The 7453-nt window shown below is 42.0% G+C and overlaps 1 long non-coding RNA gene across 1 annotated transcript; it reads right to left on the bottom strand.

Annotated features, from left to right (window-relative positions):
* Window positions 1-3625: 3625 nt before the first annotated feature.
* Window positions 3626-5598, bottom strand: LOC309866286. The gene is made up of 2 exons (XR_014312546.1): window positions 5454-5598; window positions 3626-4004 (listed from the first exon to the last, which is right to left on the bottom strand). It is a non-coding gene; the product is annotated as an uncharacterized lncRNA (long non-coding RNA).
* Between the last annotated feature and the right edge of the window lie 1855 nt (window positions 5599-7453).

The raw sequence follows: 7453 nt of genomic DNA on the forward strand, positions 1-7453 counted from the left end.
TATTATCATTTTGTGTCCCACTGAGCCCCAGCTGCTTGTCTTCTCCAGGACCACCCACTGGGGAGAGAATATACTACCCATTAGGAAATTCCCAGTGCCTACCTTGGAGACAAAGTGTTGCCAATGATGACTATTTTGGGGAATGCCATTTCTTCTCTGCCCTTTCAATATTTTTGTTACTCCTGCAATCACTGCTAATCCATAGAAGTGAATTGGGGGAAATTGGACGGGGAAACAAACCATGAGAGACTGTGGACTCTGAGAGACAAACTGAGGGTTTTGGAGCGGGGGTAAGGGGGTGAGCCTGGTGGTAGGTATTGTGGAGGGCACCTATTGCATGGAGCACTGGGTGTGGTGCATAAACAATGAATTTTGGAACACTGAAAAAAATTTGAAAAAAAAAATTACGGGATGAATTTTTGTGAAGGACTGAATTTGAATAGTTATTTTTGTTGTTCCTTATTGTTGAGAAGGGGGGAATTCTGCATTTTTCTCACAAATTGTGTGCAATTTATTGGAGGTTATGGGATTAGATTTAGCCCACTCATTCACTATCCTGGCATTGCTGTGCATGAGCTGTTGGGACTTAGCATTAAAAGATTTTCTTTGTTCCGATGTGGATGCTGTCTCTGCTTGCAAATTATTTTTCATGATGACTTCTCTTTCACACACACACACACACACACACACGCGCGCGCGCGCGCGCGCGCGCACCCACCTACACACACACGGCGCTGAGATTAAATACATTCTCCTATTGCCAAATTCAGGATTATTAATACTCTTTTCCAAGTTCAGGGCTGGGATAAGTCTTCTTCATTCTGGTTCCTGATCATCACACAGCCATTGTGTTCTGCTAAACAAAATAAATTACAGGAAGACACAGAGCCCATGTCTGTGTTTTAATGGAGCATGGTTTCTCCACTTCGGCTCTATTGACATTTTGGACTGAGTAATTATTTGTTATGTGGGGACTGTCCTGTGCATTGTAAGACGTTTAGCAGTATCTCCAGCCTCTGCCCCGTAAATGTCAGTGGCAACACCTCCTCTGCTCACGGCAATAAAAAATGTCTTCAGATATTGCCATATGTTCCCTGTGGGGCAAAATTGCTCCTAGGTGAGAATCACTGGAGTAGAGAGATCATACACACCCAACTTTGAGCCACTTGTTAAGACAGCCTCAAAAATAGTGAACTGGCTCAGCTGTTCACCCAGCTGTGTGGACCACCTGTGGCCAATTACTTTGACAAGATTATTGAGTTACAGGCTTGGGCATGTGGTCTCAGCTAGAGGCAACTGTATGCGCTCTGTGGGTTGGCTCCACTGGTGGGATTGGGTTACGCACATTCCACTTTGCTCTGCTCTTCAACTGCTTGAAGGCAGCTCACGTACATGCTAACTGAGTGATGACAGTTCAAGTTCAAACCAACCGTATGACCCCAGTTCAGTTGAATGTGCTAAGTAGAAATAAGCGCAGTCACTTTTTGCCCCAATTATTATTGTTGCTATTGCTTCCATTATTGTTGTTATTACGATGATTATTTTAAATGGGAAAAGTTCCCAAACTTGGGGGATGACGTAGATTTTATTGACTTCTCCTTTAACTACTGTAGATACGCCTTTCACCAGCTTACATGTCCTGATGGCATCTTAGGTAGAATGCATTCAAGTCTCAGTTTATCATCATTCACTTTCCAAACAGCATTCTTAAAACCTTTCCAATTTCTTTCGGTTGCTTCTGTTACCTAACCTCGCAACAGCCATTTATGATCTACCTAATTCAGTTATCTTCCTTCAAACCTTCCAACGTTCAGTTACCAGATTATTTTTCCTAATCAAAGGTTGAATTTAAAACTCCATTTAAAAACATGAAATGGCTCCATGAACTACTGAGTTCACATTTTGTCGCCCAGCATGCAGGGCTTTCCAGTATTCAGCTTCTGCCTGCATTTTTTCTCTTCATCTCTGTCCTTACTTTTCTCCTTCCACCTATGACTCCAAAGTTATCTCCTAAACAAGTGTCTCTCAAATGTGGTCCATGGTTTACCCGAAGAAGTATCAACGAAGATCCTGTTCTAGATGTGGATTTAGGAATATTGGCCCTAGAAAAATTATCTTTAAAAATTTATTTAGAGAAAAATATATCCCTAGAAATATTTATCCCTAGAAAAATAATTTGATTATCTAAAAACTAGAAATATCATTATTCTTCTAGCTCCAGCTAACTTCTTTCTCTCTCTCAAACACTGAGTGCTTTTCCTTCTGGTACTTATCACATCCTAACTTGGAAGAGGAGGAGGAGGAGGAAGAGACGAAGGTGGAGGGCAGCTATACTTTCCGTGCCAGAGACTGTGCCAGCCACTTTACATCGTTTGTTTCACTCAGTCTTTGCAGTATCATTATTGACTTTATAGATGTGGAAATGAGGGCTTAGAAAGGTTGATTAACTTGCCCACGATTACATGGAGTAGGTAGGGGAGCTTCTCACCCTAAAGTTCACAAAGTGAATACTGAAGTGTGACTCCACTCAAATTTCATTCTGATGGCTCTTCATACACTTGTCTTATGTCTTTTGCTGAATAAACTTTTACGTACAGACCTTGATAAGAGGGCTTTGTGGAAAGAACACTGGACTCAATCTCTGCTTGAATTCTGGCCTTGGCATTTTTGTCTTCTAATAGCTGGCCCTGGGGTGTGGCCATTGGTCTCTGGTCCAGAACATAGCCAGAGAATACAGGAGGAGGGATGAGGATGAAAGGTGCAAAGAGCAAGCACCTGCTGTTTTTAAGGAAGATACCTGGAAACTTCTACCTACCCCATGGCTTACACCCCCAAACTTAGCCCTATCCCCAACCTAGCTTCAAGGGAAGTTGGAACTAGTTTCTTTATTCAACAGGGCCTTGAGACCAACTAAAAATGAGAGGAGGATAGATTTGGAGAGCTTTCTCTGTCACCTAATTACAATGGACAGCTATTGGTTTTTTTGTTTGTTTGTTTGTTTGTTTTTTCCCCTTGCATATCCCCTTTTCCAGTTACAATATCTTATTTTTCCTCTGGGTGCCATCCTTCTTCATCTCAATCTATGAGCTTCAGGTGACTCTTATTTCAGACTCTAAGGGAAGACAAGTGCTCTAGGTCCCACTCATCAGAGATGGGTGTAAGATCCTAGCCAGGCAAACACCTTGTATCAGAGTGAATCCTGAAACTGCTGGAAAAATTGGCAAAGAGGTAGGCCCACGCTGCTCTAGGTTTGAAGCTGTGAAGGGGTAAACTGGAGGCCTGCAGAGTCTGGGGCTGTCGTGGAGGGAAGCAGAGCTGAGAGGCAGAGAGGAGGATCCTGATGACATCACTTGAGGCCCAGATCAAGCCCCACTTAAGGCTAGGGTCTCCCCCTGGATATTTCATTTACAGGTTCCCATAAATTTCTTATTTTGCTTAAACTAGTGCTAAATAGACAGAGATTCAATAAATGGTCTCTAACAAGATGCTCATCTTTGACTTTCCCCCACCATCACCCTGCTTAGTACACAACACATGCTTCAGAATCACTGATTGGGAGGATAAAGGAAAAACAATGAATGAGTAAGTGATCGAGGCTCAGAAAAACTGCATGAAGTTATAAGAATTTTGTTAGTTTCTTTTATTCCAAATATTTTCTCGGACCACATTTACTTTTAGGAGTCACAATTTATGAAAAAAAAAAAAAAAATAGGCCAGATGGCCCGAGATGTTTTTCAGAGCTCCTCTCAAGACCTTGAGAAGAAACCAAAAAGAGAAGATCTCCCCAGTTTCAGCCAGGCTGTGTTCATATGTGAAAAGAGAACCATTCCCGAATAGTTTCCAACTAAAATCTTATTTTCAGTAGTCATCTGTTGCCTGTCTTCCTGGTGATGGGATGTAGTGAGGGCACTGTCTCGGGGCCACCAGAGGGTACCCTCGTGTAGATGGACAGTTCCTGCTCAGGTCCGCTAGAAGGGGATGAGGAAAGATTTCTGCAACAGGCCCTTTGGTGGAACAAAATTTGAAATTAATTCACACATCCGTAACATATACGCATTTTGCTTCCAAAATAGGTTTGCGTAAGCTTTCAATAATAGCACATGTACAATAGATCTGTGGGAACCAGGATAAAGGAACAAACACCATACAATGAAGGATGATTATATCTATTAATTACAAGCATTTTTAATAATAGCTACATTATGGGAGCTTATCATACCCATGGTTAAGTGCACTGTTCTAAGCACTTGAGTTGTATCATTTCACATAATTCTCACGACTCTATGCTCTTATTATTATTTGCATTTTACGACAGAGAGGTTTAGTGACCAGTTCGTGGTCCTATATCAGTAATGCATGTATACACCACAGCTGAGCCAGGATTTGAATGGGAGGCAGTCTAATCCAGGTCATGGGTTAGGCAGAGGAGAGGAGAAGTCCTTGTTTTAGAGTCGATCAGCCTGGGTTTGAATCCCTGCTCTTTCTCTTATTAACCAATGACCTTGGCAAGTCACTTCACTTTTTAAGCTTCAGGTTATTCATCTGTAAAATGGCAATAATGATCTTTGCCTTTGGGGTTTTTGGTGGAGACTAAAAGAGATAATGTGTAAAGCTGTGTAGTAAAGTGATTGGCACCATTTAAGTACAAGAGACACGAAGCTATCCTCGGCATGTAACCCTGTGTGATCTCCTTTCAGTAGCACCCTAATAATTTCTCATAATCTAATAATAAGTAATTTAATATTGGGCAAATTTTAGATTTTTAGCCATGGAATTATGAATTCTTTTTCTCTTTTCCAATGTCAATAAAGGACAACATCTATCTCCCACCATTTCATCTTAGTAGCTTTGCTAAGGTTGTATCCTGATGGGGATGGCAAAACTTTAAAGATTAAGAAGAACATTCCAGAAATTCAAACTGGGCAGTGATGGGATATGGCATAATAACATGAAGCAGAGTGAGTTTCTTTCAATTTTCCTTTCTGAGTATGCAAATCCTCAATAAAGCTCGTCAAATACAAAAGTAGGATTTAGCTGGTACAGCCCAGCCCCCCTTCACTGTGTGCTTTTGAAATGAGCTCTTCTTTAAAAAGAAAAGAAAACAAAACAACAAATGTAGAACAAACTCCCTATCTGAGTGTTCTCAGAACCGGAAGAAACAGCGACATTGTCTTTCAAGGCTGCCAACACAAGAAGAGATGGGGCACCAAAGTCAGCTCGCCAGCGATTATGGGCAAGGATGGTCCGTTACAGGGATCCTTGAGGGAGACACTACCGTGAGCCTGAGAACACTGGTATGTCATCGGTCTACGGAAAGGCACAATGATGTACAATGTGCCTCGGCTTAATTGCTTGAGAAGCCTTAATTTCAGGGACAAAGTGTGTGTGTGTGCACATGTGCATGTGTTTAAGTTAAATAAACAAAAGCTCAATGGGGGGAAAAAAAATCTTACCTTCTAGATTAAAATCTGTTTGGCCAACCTCGGTTGTGAGTCGTCTATTTCGTGTCAGTCTGAGCATCGCTAAACGGGTCAGACGGTCGAGCAGAAGCATATGGGCTCAGGATACAGAGCACCTTCGCCTCACTTACTGGGAACTAGTGGGTAATTAGATGAGTATGGGCAGGCCCCAAGCTCGAATTACTTGGTAATCTAATAGAGCGCTTTCTCTTAGGGGGGAAAAGAAAAGTAAAAATACTTTGCAGTGAAACCTTTGATTTGCTGCATCTACCAAGGGGAGGAGACAGTGTCCCTGGGAGCCTCTGAGCCAGCTCCAACTCCACCAAACACAAGGGAGCATGCTCAGTTCACAGTGTTAAATAGCTGTTTCACCTCCTTTTCTTCCTATCCTGCATCTTTCAGCTGCTTTTTTCCCTCTTCATACTCTCCTTTCTTCACTAGGTCTTAGTCTTCTCTTTCCTTCTGTCTTCCTTCTCTTCTTTGTCCTTCCTCCCCTTTTATGGTCATACAGCAGTAATACATACATACATACAGCATATGAATGTAGGCATGTTTTTCCTACTACCTTTTCTTCCCCCTTTTCCTTACTTTTCAAATATTTCTGAATTTGTACCATGCCTCCAGGGAGTAACCCAAGGGCTAGGGTCTGAATGTTTGTGCACCTCTAAAGTTCATGTTGGAACCCCAGTGCCCAAGGTGGTGGTGTTAGAGGGTGGGGCATCTGGGCAGTTGATTTGGTTAGAGGGAAGCCCTCTTGTGTGAGATAGTGTTCTCATAAAAGAACTTCCAGAAATCTAGCTTTCCTCTCTTCCACCATGTGAGGATACATACAGCAAATGAGAAGTCTACCACCCAGAAGAGGGCCTTCACTTAACCATGCTGGCATCCTGACTTCCAGCCTTCAGAACTGTGAGAAACAGATTTATGTGGCTTATAAGCTACTCAGCCTATGGTATTTTTTTTTATAGCATTCCAAACAGACTGGACAATTACAACTTGAGATTCGATCCATGCTAACCATTTACCAGGCTGGCATTAAGTATAGACTCTACTCAAGCTAATTCCATTCCCTAGGCACATCATGGCATGTCCCTCCAGGTCAGGATTCATTGCAACAAAATAAAACACAATGTGGTATGATTTTATTACATCTGGTGACATGATGATTAGGAGAAAACCCAAGTTTTCTTTGAAAGCTTCTCCATTCCTAGAGTTAATACAAATTTATTACATCTCATCACCAGTATTCCTGGGTTTTCCACTTTCTATAATTTTAAACATCTGAAGTTAAATGTATTTGTTAGCAGAGGTAGACTTACTGTGAACCAAAGGCAGACAAATCATGTCAAAAACTGTGTTTTTGTAAAAGTTCTAAATGTAACTTGTTCTGCCATGTGGTCTCAATTCACAGGAAAAAAGTTATAGAAAGAATATGGTGACTTCGCAAGCTGTAATCACTCTAAAAATCTACCCGTTCTTCTGAATTTCACTGGACTCTGCTTTAGGACTGCCTAAGAGGCAGTCTCCTGGGACTCTCTCCACTGATTGAGTGACGTGTTTTTACCTCCAGCATGGCAAGCTACTGGAAAGGCCCGCCTAGCCCCTGCCAGGGTTTGGAGAGGTATCCTGGGAGAAAGTAATGTTTTGAATGGGTCGGGTAGTCTTCTGGGGTTGCACCAGCTTGCCAGAATGCTACTCCATTTCATCTTAAAAATAATATTTTGATCCCAGACCATACCATGTTTCCAGCAAAATGTTACACTTGACAAGCTTTACCCAAATTACCATACACAGTCACATACTGTTTGCAGCTGATTCCATTTTTAGCAACGTCAAAGGGAAAAAGGAATCTCAGAATGGTGAGTGCATTCGATACGCCTGATACTGGTCAGAAGGTCAACCCCACGCATGCTTTCCTCACAAGCCAGCATTCCCCAGGACTCTTCAAACAGCTCCCTCCTGCATGAAAACCCATTAGACTCTGCCAAGTTTCC

The sequence above is a fragment of the Mustela nivalis genome (assembly GCF_964662115.1).
Source record: "Mustela nivalis genome assembly, chromosome: 6".
In the NCBI taxonomy this organism is placed as follows: Eukaryota; Metazoa; Chordata; class Mammalia; order Carnivora; family Mustelidae; genus Mustela; species Mustela nivalis.